Here is a 14,776-nt window from a genome sequence, read left to right on the forward strand (position 1 = left end):
TAGCAAAGGACGGCCAAGATAGAAATGTGGACAGGTGAGAAAAAAAGAGGGGTCCTAATCTTAGTCATGTGGGATGTGAATAAAAACAAGGGGGTCATACAGTACATGTGGTATTTAAAAAGGGGGGTCATATAATGTGTGGGAGTATAAAAGGGAGCCGTAAACTGTGTGGAGGCCATAAATAGGAGAATTGTATTCTGTGTAGTGGAGGGATAAAAAGTGGTCAGATACTTAGTGGGGTGGTGGTATAAAAGGGTGTCATAAACTGTATGGAGTCCATAAATAGGAGGATCACATGATGTGTGGTGGGTTTAAAAAAAAAAGGGGATTATATACTGTGTGGGGGTCATAAAAAGGGGTCAAATACTGTGTGTAGGCCATGAAAAGGTGGCTGAAACATTGTGTGGGGAAAAAAGGGTCATATATTTTGTGGGGAGCATAAGAAAGTGGAGTGAAAAAAGGGGGTCATATACTGTGTGGAAGGGGGCTTAAAAAGGGGGTCATGTGCTCTGTGGGGGTTAAAAAAAAGAGGGATCATATACTGTGTGGGGAGCCTAAAAAAGGAGGTCATATATCGTGTTGTTGTTAGGCAGTGTTAGGGAACCCTGGAACAGGGACACAAGAGACAGTGAACCCTAAGCTTATGCCCCCAACTGTCCCTTCCTATTACCAAGCCCTATTCTACGTAATAGGCGGCAACCACGAAGACGTTCCCTCCCTGAATATGTGACACACAAAACGCAGACAAGACGAACAACAACAATGGGAAGTCAACTTAGCCAAGGGTCAGTAACAGTCGGGCAATGCAGTACCAAATTGGAGTCCAAAAAGAGAAGTCAGTGAGGAAAGCCAAAGGTCAAGTATAATAGAGTAATCAAAACAGAGACAGTAAAGAGCAAGCATGCGCACGGCAATAGCAAGCACCGGTATGACTGGGAGCCAAGGCTAAATAGGGAGGAAGAACCCGCCCATGGAGTTGACAGGAAGGCCGGCCGTCAATCACAGGGCAAGGTCAGATTAACCATTAGAGGATCAGAGCAAACTGAAGGTGAAGGAGATGGGTGTGGTTGAAAATCAATTACCAAAGAAAAGGCATAGGGCAGTGTTCAGACAGTGCAAAGAGAAACCAACAGAATAAATTACAACCGAACACATCTCCTGCGCCGCAGCGTGCGGCCGGATGATGACGCCAATGCCCGGATGGGCAAAGATGTTACAGTTGTGGGCCAAAAAAAAGAAGGTGATGTATTGTGTTGTGGGCCAAAAAATAAAGAAGGTTGTATGTTGTGAGTTTGCCTAAAAAATGGGATTGTTATACTATGTGGGGGTCAAATAAAGCAAATTTTTAATCTGCCAATGAGGATGCAGTCCTAATTGGGGGCACCATCACAAAACCAAAGATAGTCAGGTGGATATCTTTTTTTGGAGAGTGGGGACACATATCTATAGCATATCTCAGGCAGCAGAGAGCCTAGGTTCAACCCTGCCACTGAGACCACACCAGTCTTCTGACATAGATGGCTGTCAATCTGGCACAGCTTTGGAGTATGGCCCTTTCTTGCGCTAAATATGTGCTAAAGTCCTTGTTCTATGCGTCACTCACCACTTTCTGCAGGGTTGGGATGGCTGGGCCCAATTTATTCATTATAACTAGAGATGAGCGAACACTGTTCGGATCAGCCGTTCCGAACAGCACGCTCCCATAGAAATGAATGGAAGCACCTGGCACGTACACTTTGCCGGCGGCCGGTCGCCGTGCCAGGTGCTTCCATTCATTTCTATGGGAGCGTGCTGTTCGGAACGGCTGATCCGAACAGTGTTCGCTCATCTCTAATTATAACTTATTATTTTGGCATTAATTACATAGCAATCTACAGCATTCCTGACTGGCAATGATTTCTATTCTGTGCACAGGCACGCACCTAATTTATTAAGATGCTGAAACCTCTTAATAAGTCATGAATTTGTATCTTTTGAATGGGTGAACAGATTTTAGAAATAAAACACCAAATTTTCCAGGGGATCAGCAAGAATCAAATGATGAATATTATTCAGCAGTTTCTACTTGGTGACAGGTTCTCTTTATTCATTTCTAATGGCCCCATCATTTTTACAGATATGTGTCGTTGCCGTTCAAAAGAGCCACAAAATATGGAGCAGGTCTTATACTTGTCAGTATTTGCGGCTTGGACAATTCATTCAAATGTATGAGCAAGTGAAAATCATGGAAGACACACAGGCAGTTTTAGATGCAGTGATTCAGAAAGCTGCAAATTATTTGGAGATAATCAGGTTTCTTAAATAAAAAACGGAGCCTACACTCTTATTACTGTAAAATTACTATATATAATATTCATGGATAATGTTGTAAGGATAAGTTTTATATAATGGAATGTCTATATGTATCATATACCCGCATGTATGTTTAAAAAGTAATTGTACAGACTTATCGCTGCAGATGATTTATATGTTATATGGTCTATCTTCCCAGCATATAGCACAGAGATTGTCAATGTATGTCATTCCAGCTGCTGTGAAACTACATCTCCCACCAAGAAAAGCAGTGCAAATAGGATATGATGTAATTTGTAGTTCCACAACAGCAAGAGTGCCAAAGGTTGCCATACCTGTGGCATATCATTTACTATATGTATGTTATCAATACGTATCCAAATATACCTAGAGTGATACAGACAGTTAATATGAATGTGGTTTTTATGGGGAGGTCCTCTAAAAGAAAAAGTATACAGATTGCAGGCTGGAATGGAATCACATATAGCACAGCCCTTTTTTAACAAAAATAATCAAGAAAGACTCCAATATTATGTATTTTATCATTTGTTCACACCAATATATTGTACAGAATCATATTGTACAAGACTAATAATAATAGTAAGTTTCCCCATCACACATAAATAAACATACGTGACCCCTTCCTATTTCCTAGTTCATTTTGGAACCTTTATTCCTGATCCCCAGCATGACCTATCTGTGCCCTCCACTGTGGAATGCCCCAAAACTAGTTCAGCAGGTTCCTCTGTTGAACAGTGGTCCTGCTTCCTCATCCTCTGACACTTGATGGTGCTGGAAATGCTCCTTCTTCTGTCCTCGGTAATTCAATGATGCAATGTGATGCTGACACCTTTCTTGCCAACAAGTCCCATGATGCATTGTAGTGGACCTACATCAAGATTCCCAATGCAATGTGTGGATTTTTGAATGGGGTTTCCTTTGAAAAAAAAAAGTGCAAAAAAAAAATTGTCAGAAAAGAGGCTTAGTCTATTTATAGAGGAGATTTTTGCTGTGTAGTATAGAGAAATATCAGTATACAAGGAGGGGTCTTCTCAATGAGCAGTTGCAGCACACAGTATTCCATATGGGCACATGGATCAATCCAGCCAGTTATTAAGTGGCAAAATACAAAACACTGTCCAAGGCAATAACTGGCTGGAAAGATCACAGGCCCATGAGAAAGACTGCAATTCTAGCCAATGTGAACATAGACTAGAAGGGACATTGGATACTGGTGATGGAGTGACACAAGGTTAGAAGGAAACTATTAGCTGTTACAGTATTTCAGTAAGCACACCGTTTGCAGGTATAGCCCAATTTTTTAGACAATTCTGAGTTCACCATCTTCCCTTCATTATTACCCAAGTGTGCAGAGCAACAATGAGGAAACTACTTTTATATAGCAGTCATCCATAACAAAGTTCAGAGCATGGATATAAATTTGCATCCGTCAGATCACTGAAGTGTGTAAGGCATAACATACTCGTGTTTTCCTACTTGAAATTTATTTTCTCTTCTAGACTAAATGGTTTTAATGGGGTTTTCTAGACCAAAAAAAATTAAAGCCATGAATTTTTTTTAATAATTTTAATTTACTCCCTACTAGAGATGAGCGAACAGTGTTCTATCGAACTCATGTTCGATCGGATATTAGGCTGTTTGGCATGTTCGAATCGAATCGAACACCGCGTGGTAAAGTGCGCCATTACTCGATTCCCCTCCCACCTTCCCTGGCGCCTTTTTTGCTCCAATAACAGCGCAGGGTAGGTGGGACAGGAACTACGACACCGGTGACGTTGAAAAAAGTAGGCAAAACCCATTGGCTGCCGAAAACATGTGACCTCTAATTTAAAAGAACAGCGCCGCCCAGGTTCGCGTCATTCTGAGCTTGCAATTCACCGAGGACGGAGGTTTCCGTCCAGCTAGCTAGGGCTTAGATTCTGGGTAGGCAGGGACAGGCTAGGATAGGAAGGAGAAGACAACCAACAGCTCTTGTAAGAGCTAAATTCCAGGGAGAAGCTTGTCAGTGTAACGTGGCACTGACGGGCTCAATCGCCGCAACCCAGCTTTCCCAGGATCCTGAATGGAATACACTGTCAGTGTATTCCCGTATACCCGATATATACCCCGATACCCGTTCCAACGGTGTGCCCCCCCACCTTCACCCCAGAAATACCCTGCAAGTCCCCTAGCAATAGAATTGGGGCTATATACACCCACAATTTTTACTACTGGTATACAGTGCCATTGTCTGACTGGGAATTCAAAGAATATATTGGGAATACAAATACCCTCATTTCTTGCTACTGCCATATAGTGCCAGTGTCTGACTGGGAATTCAAAGAATATATTGGGGTTACGTGCACCCACAATTTTTACTACTGGTATACAGTGCCATTGTCTGACTGGGAATTCAAAGAGTATATTGGGAATACAAATACCCTCATTTCTTGCTACTGCCATATAGTGCCAGTTTCTGACTGGGAATTCAAAGAATATATTGGGGTTACGTGCACCCACAATTTTTACTACTGGTATACAGTGCCATTGTCTGACTGGGAATTCAAAGAATATATTGGGGTTATAAATACCCTCATTTCTTGCTACTGCCATATAGTGCCAGTTTCTGACTGGTAATTCAAAGAATATATTGGGGTTACGTGCACCCACAATTTTTACTACTGGTATACAGTGCCATTGTCTGACTGGGAATTCAAAGAGTATATTGGGAATACAAATACCCTCATTTCTTGCTACTGCCATATAGTGCCAGTTTCTGACTGGGAATTCAAAGAATATATTGGGGTTACGTGCACCCACAATTTTTACTACTGGTATACAGTGCCATTGTCTGACTGGGAATTAAAAGAATATATTGGGGTTATAAATACCCTCATTTCTTGCTACTGCCATATAGTGCCAGTTTCTGACTGGTAATTCAAAGAATATATTGGGGTTACGTGCACCCACAATTTTTACTACTGGTATACAGTGCCATTGTCTGACTGGGAATTCAAAGAGTATATTGGGAATACAAATACCCTCATTTCTTGCTACTGCCATATAGTGCCAGTTTCTGACTGGTAATTCAAAGAATATATTGGGGTTACGTGCACCCACAATTTTTACTACTGGTATACAGTGCCATTGTCTGACTGGGAATTCAAAGAATATATTGGGGTTATAAATACCCTCATTTCTTGCTACTGCCATATAGTGCCAGTGTCTGACTGGGAATTCAAAGAATATATTGGGGTTACGTGCACCCACAATTTTTACTACTGGTATACAGTGCCAATTTCTAACTAGGAATTCAAAATGCGCAAGGCTCCCGGAAAGGGACGTGGACGAGGCCGTGGGCGAGGTCGGGGGAATGGTTCTGGGGAGCAAGGTAGCAGTGAAGCCACAGGGCGTCCCGTGCCTACTCCTGTGGGGCAGCAAGCATTGCGCCACTCCACAGTGCCAGGGTTGCTTGCCACATTAACTAAACTGCAGGGTACAAACCTTAGTAGGCCCGAGAACCAGGAACAGGTCTTGCAATGGCTGTCAGAGAACGCTTACAGCACATTGTCCAGCAGCCAGTCAGACTCTGCCTCCTCTCCTCCTATTACCCAACAGTCTTGTCTTCCTTCCTCCCAAAATTCCGAAGCTTTACAGAACAATAACCCAAACTGTCCCTGCTCCCCAGAGCTGTTCTCCGCTCCTTTCATTGTCCCTCAACCTGCCTCTCCACGTCACGATTCCACGAACCTAACAGAGGAGCATCTGTGTCCAGATGCTCAAACACTAGAGTCTCCTCCATCTCCGTTCGATTTGGTGGTGGATGACCAGCAACCCACCCTCATCGACGATGATGTGACGCAGTTGCCGTCAGGGCATCCAGTTGACCGGCGCATTGTGCGGGAGGAGGAGATGAGACAGGAGTTGGAAGAGGAAGTGGTGGATGATGAGGACACTGACCCGACCTGGACAGGGGGGATGTCAAGCGGGGAAAGTAGTGTGGATGTTGAGGCAGGTGCAGCACCAAAAAGGGTAGCTAGAGGCAGAGGCAGAGGTCAGCAGCTTAGGCGAAGCCAGGCCACACCCGGAATCTCCCAAGATGTTCCAGTTCGTACCCAGCCCCGAAAAACTCCCACCTCGAGGGCACGTTTCTCGAAGGTGTGGAGTTTTTTCAAGGAATGCGCCGAGGACAGATATAGTGTTGTCTGCACAATTTGCCTCTCGAAATTGATTAGGGGCTCTGAGAAGAGCAACCTGTCCACCACTTCAATGCGCCGTCATTTGGAATCCAAGCACTGGAATCAGTGGCAGGCAGCAACGGCAGGACAAAGGCCGCCTGCCGTTCACTCCACTGCCACTGCCTCTGCCACTGCCTCTGCCTCTGCCACTGCCACTGCTGACTGTGCTGGCGATGCACTCCAGAGGACGAGCCAGGACACCACTTCATCTGCCTCCGCCACTTTGTTGACTTCTACCTCATCCTCCCCTGGTCCTGTCTTATCTCCTTCTCCTGCACCATCAAAGGCACCATCAGGCGTTTCTTTACAACAACCCACCATCTCTCAGACATTGGAGCGGCGGCAGAAATACACTGCTAACCACCCACACGCGCAAGCCTTGAACGCCAACATCGCTAAACTGCTGGCCCAGGAGATGTTGGCGTTCCGGCTTGTTGAAACTCCCGCCTTCCTGGACCTGATGGCAACTGCGGCACCTCGCTATGCCGTCCCTAGCCGTCACTACTTCTCCCGGTGTGCCGTCCCCGCCTTGCACCAGCACGTGTCACTCAACATCAGGCGGGCCCTTAGTTCCGCGCTTTGCACAAAGGTCCACTTGACCACCGATGCGTGGACAAGTGCATGCGGACAGGGACGCTACATTTCACTGACGGCACACTGGGTGAATGTAGTTGAGGCTGGGACTGCTTCCCAAACTGGCCCGGTGTACCTCGTCTCCCCGCCTAACATTCCTGGCAGGGACACGAGAAGAACACCCCCCTCCTCCTCCTCCTCTACCGCCTCCTCCTCCGCCACCGCCTCCTCCTCCGCCACCGCCTCCTCCTCCGCTGTTAGATTGACCCCAGCTACGAGTTGGAAACGTTGCAGCACTGGCGTTGGTAGACGTCAGCAGGCTGTGCTGAAGCTGATCAGCTTGGGGGACAGACAGCACACTGCCTCCGAGGTGAGGGATGCCCTCCTCGATGAGACGGCAATATGGTTTGAGCCGCTGCACCTGGGCCCAGGCATGGTCATTTGTGATAACGGCCGGAACCTGGTAGCAGCTCTGGAGCTTGCCGGACTCCAACATGTTCCATGCCTGGCCCACGTCTTCAACCTAGTGGTGCAACGTTTCCTAAAGAGCTACCCCAATGTTCCAGAGCTACTGGTGAAAGTGCGGCGCATGTGCGCCCACTTTCGCAAGTCGACAGTAGCCGCTGCTAGCTTAAAATCTCTCCAGCAACGCCTGCATGTGCCACAACACCGGCTTTTGTGCGACGTCCCCACACGCTGGAACTCAACGTTTCAGATGTTGAATAGAGTGGTTGAGCAGCAGAGACCTTTGATGGAATACCAGCTACAAAACCCTAGGGTGCCACAAAGTCAGCTGCCTCAGTTTCACATCCATGAGTGGCCATGGATGAGAGACCTTTGTGACATCCTACGGGTCTTTGAGGAGTCCACAAGGAGGGTGAGCTCTGAGGATGCGATGGTGAGCCTTACAATCCCGCTCTTGTGTGTTCTGAGAGAATCCCTGATTGACATCAGGGATAACTCAGATCACACAGAGGAGTTAGGGATAGCATCCGATCCGTCACAGCTGGAGAGTAGGTCCACACATCTGTCCGCTTCACTGCGTTTAATGGAGGAGGAGGAGGAGGAGGAGGAGGAAGAAGAGTTGTCCGATGATGTGATGGTGATACAGGAGGCTTCCGGGCAACTTCGAATCGTCCCATTGTTGCAGCGCGGATGGGTAGACATGGAGGATGAGGAGGAAATGGAGATTGAACTTTCCGGTGGGGCCAGAGGAGTCATGCCAACTAACACTGTGGCAGACATGGCTGAGTTCATGTTGGGGTGCTTTACAACCGACAAGCGTATTGTCAAAATCATGGAGGACAACCAGTACTGGATCTTTGCTATCCTTGACCCCCGGTATAAAAACAACATCTCGTCTTTTATTCCGGTAGAGGGGAGGGCCAATCGCATCAATGCTTGCCACAGGCAATTGGTGCAGAATATGATGGAGATGTTTCCAGCATGTGACGTTGGCGGCAGGGAGGGCAGTTCCTCCAGTAGGCAACCAAGTTCTCACCGGTCCACACAAACGAGGGGCACACTGTCTAAGGTCTGGGACACCTTGATGGCACCCCCTCGCCAAAGTGCCGCCACGGAGGGTCCTAGTGTCACCAGGCGTGAGAAGTATAGGCGCATGTTGCGGGAATACCTTTCCGACCACAGCCCTGTCCTCTCCGACCCCTCTGCGCCCTACACGTATTGGGTGTCGAAGTTGGACCTGTGGCTTGAACTTGCCCTATATGCCTTGGAGGTGCTGTCCTGTCCTGCCGCCAGCGTCCTATCTGAGAGGGTGTTCAGTGCAGCCGGTGGCATCATCACTGACAAGCGCACCCGTCTGTCAGCTCACTTTGATAAAAATGAACCACCACTGGATAGAGCCTTCATTTTTGTGCCCACCTGTGTAAAGCACCCCAACATGAAACTCCATGTCTGTACTCAACCTCTCCAATTCCTCCGCATCCTCATACTCATCCACCATAAGCGTTGCACAATTCTGCTAATACTAGGCTCCCTCCAACATGATTTCCCCCAACTCTGCTGGTTAGAGGCTCCCTCCACCCTGATTTCCACCAACTCTGCTGGTTAGAGGCTCCCTCCACCCTGCTTTCCCACAACTCTGCTGGTTAGAGGCTCCTTCCACCATGAATTTGCCCAAACTGGGCTGTTTAGAGGCTCCCTCCACCATGAATTGGTCCAAACTGGGCTGGTTAGAGGCTCCCTCCACCATTAATTGGTCCAAACTGGGCTGGTTAGAGGCTCCCTCCACCATGAATTGGTCCAAACTGGGTTTTTTAGAGGCTCCCTCCACCATGAATTGGTCCAAACTGGGCTGGTTAGAGGCTCCCTCCACCATGAATTGGTCCAAACTGGGGTGGTTAGATGCTCCCTCCACCATGAATTGGTCCAAACTGGGTTTTTTAGAGGCTCCCTCCACCATGAATTTGCCCAAACTGGGCTGTTTAGAGGCTCCCTCCACCATGAATTTGCCCAAACTGGGCTGTTTAGAGGCTCCCTCCACCATGAATTGGTCCAAACTGGGTTTTTTAGAGGCTCCCTCCACCATGAATTGGTCCAAACTGGGCTGGTTAGAGGCTCCCTCCACCATGAATTGGTCCAAACTGGGGTGGTTAGAGGCTCCCTCCACCATTAATTGGTCCAAACTGGGCTGGTTAGAGGCTCCCTCCACCATTAATTGGTCCAAACTGGGCTGGTTAGAGGCTCCCTCCACCATTAATTGGTCCAAACTGGGCTGGTTAGAGGCTCCCTCCACCATTAATTGGTCCAAACTGGGCTGGTTAGAGGCTCCCTCCACCATGAATTTGCCCAAACTGGGCTGTTTAGAGGCTCCCTCCACCATGAATTTGCCCAAACTGGGCTGGTTAGAGGCTCCCTCCACCATGAATTGGTCCAAACGGGTTTTTAGAGGCTCCCTTCACCATGAATTGGTCCAAACTTGGCTGTTTAGAGGCTCCCTCCACCATGAATTGGTCCAAACTGGGGTGGTTAGAGGCTCCCTCCACCATTAATTGGTCCAAACTGGGCTGGTTAGAGGCTCCCTCCACCATTAATTGGTCCAAACTGGGCTGGTTAGAGGCTCCCTCCACCATGAATTGGTCCAAACTGGGGTTTTTAGAGGCTCCCTCCACCATGAATTGGTCCAAACTTGGCTGTTTAGAGGCTCCCTCCACCATTAATTGGTCCAAACTGGGCTGGTTAGAGGCTCCCTCCACCATGAATTGGTCCAAACTGGGTTTTTTAGAGGCTCCCTCCACCATGAATTTGCCCAAACTGGGCTGTTTAGAGGCTCCCTCCACCATGAATTGGTCCAAACTGGGTTTTTTAGAGGCTCCCTCCACCATGAATTGGTCCAAACTGGGCTGGTTAGAGGCTCCCTCCACCATGAATTGGTCCAAACTGGGGTGGTTAGAGGCTCCCTCCACCATTAATTGGTCCAAACTGGGCTGGTTAGAGGCTCCCTCCACCATTAATTGGTCCAAACTGGGCTGGTTAGAGGCTCCCTCCACCATTAATTGGTCCAAACTGGGCTGGTTAGAGGCTCCCTCCACCATGAATTTGCCCAAACTGGGCTGTTTAGAGGCTCCCTCCACCATGAATTTGCCCAAACTGGGCTGGTTAGAGGCTCCCTCCACCATGAATTGGTCCAAACTGGGGTTTTTAGAGGCTCCCTCCACCATGAATTGGTCCAAACTTGGCTGTTTAGAGGCTCCCTCCACCATTAATTGGTCCAAACTGGGCTGGTTAGAGGCTCCCTCCACCATGAATTGGTCCAAACTGGGTTTTTTAGAGGCTCCCTCCACCATGAATTTGCCCAAACTGGGCTGTTTAGAGGCTCCCTCCACCATGAATTGGTCCAAACTGGGGTGGTTAGAGGCTCCCTCCACCATTAATTGGTCCAAACTGGGCTGGTTAGAGGCTCCCTCCACCATTAATTGGTCCAAACTGGGCTGGTTAGAGGCTCCCTCCACCATTAATTGGTCCAAACTGGGCTGGTTAGAGGCTCCCTCCACCATGAATTTGCCCAAACTGGGCTGGTTAGAGGCTCCCTCCACCATGAATTGGTCCAAACTGGGTTTTTTAGAGGCTCCCTCCACCATGAATTTGCCCAAACTGGGCTGGTTAGAGGCTCCCTCCACCATGAATTGGTCCAAACTGGGGTTTTTAGAGGCTCCCTCCACCATGAATTTGCCCAAACTCTGCTGGTTAGAGGCTCAATCCACCCTGATTTTCAAAACAAATGTTGGTGCCAACCTCAACTTACTACAAGGGCCAAATTCACTGCTGGTGACAAGCTCTCCTCACTGCAAGTGCCAAATACACATGTTTCAAGGTGTTTTCCTACTGTCAGAGAGGTGGTATTGAGTGTGTAAAGTGTGTAGTTGTTAGGCTGTGATGTTGGGGTAATAGAGGGTCTTTGGTGTGTTAGATGCCCCCAGACATGCTTCCCCTGCTGTCCCAGTGTCATTCCAGAGGTGTTGGCATCATTTCCTGGGGTGTCATAGTGGACTTGGTGACCCTCCAGACACGGATTTGGGTTTCCCCCTTAACGAGTATCTGTTCCCCATAGACTATAATGGGGTTCGAAACCCGTTCGAACACACGAACATTGAGCGGCTGTTCGAATCGAATTTCGAACCTCGAACATTTTAGTGTTCGCTCATCTCTACTCCCTACCTTCCAAAATCCATAGAATTTTTTTTCACTGACATGGGGATTTAACTTTTGCAGGACAATTTATTATTCTATATGATATATCGTGAAGCTGAAAAAAATTCTGAATGGAGCAAAGTTAAGAAAAAACATTTTTTTTTACAACTTTTGCTTTTGCTGATTTTACTGTGTGGTAAAAGTGACAAGTTAACTGAATTTTGTGGATCAATAAAGTCACACAAGAAATATTTTAGGCATAGTGAAGTGCAGTGAAACAAACGCTGTGAAAAAATATAGAAAAAATTGCTGCATTTTTCATTGAGTTTTTGCAGTGCTTTTTCTGCACTTTTCTTTCCCCTATTAAATATATAGGGAAAACACTCAATTTTGCAGATAAAATTAACATACTGTGGTTTTTTTTATTTTATTTTATTTTTTTAAATACAGCTTTCCTATGGCTTTTTATTCTCAGAATGTATGGATGAGAGTAAAGAAACTTTATATACTTTGCTGGTACTATAAAATGTATTGTTTTTTTTCTGCTGTGTTTCAACTGCAGCCACACACACTGCGTTTCTCCACCATAGGACCTCAACCTTAGGGTCCATTCACACGGAGTAAACGCGTGCTCATTTTGGCACAACACACGTGTAAAGAATACACGTGTAAAAATAAGACTCCAATTGACTTCAACGACATTTTTTACATGTGTAAAAAACGCGTAAAAAACCACAACGCCTGTTCTTTTTAACTGCCTCGGCATGCCTCTAGACCTCTGCTCCCTGAACTCTGCATTGTACTCAGGTACTGTTCCTGTTACCAACTTGGCGTGCCTGAACGTTCCGCTTGGATTTCCCTCTGTACTGCGTTGTCCTCTTGCTGACAACCCAGACCATACGACTACGATTTACTCTCTGCCATCAACCGCTGACCTTTTGCTTCAGCCTTCTGGATCCCTGGACCAACACCGCAACCCAAAACATCTGCTCCTAAGAGTCTCAGTGCCTGGTTTACTATGATTTGTGGTGTGCTATGTGTTTGGCGTTTCCCAACCCATACCACTCTACCCAGCAGTGCCGCCAAGTACATACCCACCATCTGGTACTCTGTTGAACACCATTGGAGTTGGTGCGGCCCGGGGGTTGTTAAACACACGGCACTGTGTTAACCATTTTATATATCTAGTACTGGTTCTTACTTTGGCTGTGAAACTGCATCTGCTATCCTAACAGGGATTTTCCCACATTTTATTATTTTTAATAGTCTTTATATAGGGGACTAGGCTACAAGTGGAATGTTCAGTGCCCACTTGCAATCTGAATACATTGGGATATGGGATCTTTATGTTTTACTGTGTCTTACATTCCAGTATACAGTTTATTGACAAGGAGTTGCAGTCAGAGGATATGTTGATGACCTTTGGCCAGAAGTTGAACTGAATCCAAATTGAAAATGAAAATATATAAAAACAACTATAACAAGAAAAAAATAAGTCAACAATCATTACAAAAAATTATATATATACACTGCACTTTTTTGCCATCTTAAATTTTGTGTTTATTTGCTATTCTTGACATCTCAGTTATCTTTCTCAATTGCCCCTTTTTTCATACAAGTCACAGGCTATGTACGTAATCATATATAATTTGGCTATTTTCACTCTTGAGTATAATCTGCAAGTATTTGTACTATGTTTATACACTCACACACACTACATTAAGCATTTATTATTTTTTATTTTATTTATTTGTTAACTTTATTTCATTTATTTATTTGAATCTCATATTTTTTTTAACATTCATCTCTTATTATTTTTTTACTTTATTTATTTTCACATATCTTTTTCATTTTCACATATGCTTGGTTTATCGCTATCATTACTCATATGCCTTTTTCACATCACACTTTTTTTTATTGTTATATTTAATTTTTTTTCCTGTTTTGTTGTTTTGATGTTTTTAATATAGTGCTTGTCATATTGTTAATAAAATGGATTGATTATTGATATATTTTTGTGTTATGTCATTGGTAAACCAATCTCCCTGATAATTACAAAAAGGTTTAGTGACCTCTTAGATCAGCAGGCACAAATAAATTCAATCCACTTTAAATGATTTGGAACCAAAGCCTTCTGCCATGCTGTCCCCACTCTCTGGAATGCACTACCTGGACCGTTCAGAGAGATCTCATCCTGGAACAAAGACTAAAAGCACATCTCTTTAGTTTGGCATTTGAGGGCACATAACACTGTCACTATTCATAGAATGAGTGGTGGGTATGGGGGGGTGGGGGGGTGGTTTGGGGTATAACAGTCCGTGGAGTCTCATCTTACTCTTAGTTGGTGACCGCTATATGGGGAGGTGGGGTGGGTGTATTGGGGTATAACAGTCCGTGGAGTCTCATCTTCCTCTTAGTTGGTGACCGCTATATGGGGAGGTGGGGTGGGTGTATTGGGGTATAACAGTCCATGGAGTCTCATCTTCCTCTTGTTTGGTGACAGCTGGACACGTATTGGGCAGCGATCTCCACAGTGGCCTCTTCTTCTCCCAGTAGGATGTAGAGTTTCCTCTTCTCGTCTGCAGATATGAAGTATATATTTTTATGACAAGTTTTTTTGTTATACAAATTTTGTAATTTAGATTTTTTTTTCTGTGTGACAATATTTTAAAACTGTGCAAAACAATGCAACTCTGTATGGGTTGGGTTTCTTTCATTTACATTGCAAGACACTTTGTTACAATAGACTATAGCCCCTCTACAGATAACTGCACTGACCTGTCATTACATCCTCCCATACATAGAGTAGGTCTAGAAAACTCTCCCATAGACCTTAGGCTGAGTTCAGACTGATGCTGCCTCAGATTCCAGACCAAAAAACGGTAGCCACGACTGGATGCTGGTGCAGTCCAAATGAATGGGCCTAGTCGGGAGGGAGAGTCTTGTGGCAGATGTCCGAGGCTGAACCGGCCACAGCATCTGCCTGAAGAATGAGCATGGAGCTGCAACAAACCGCTCGTGGA

This window comes from Leptodactylus fuscus, chromosome 3, assembly GCF_031893055.1.
Source record: "Leptodactylus fuscus isolate aLepFus1 chromosome 3, aLepFus1.hap2, whole genome shotgun sequence".
Taxonomy (NCBI): domain Eukaryota; kingdom Metazoa; phylum Chordata; class Amphibia; order Anura; family Leptodactylidae; genus Leptodactylus; species Leptodactylus fuscus.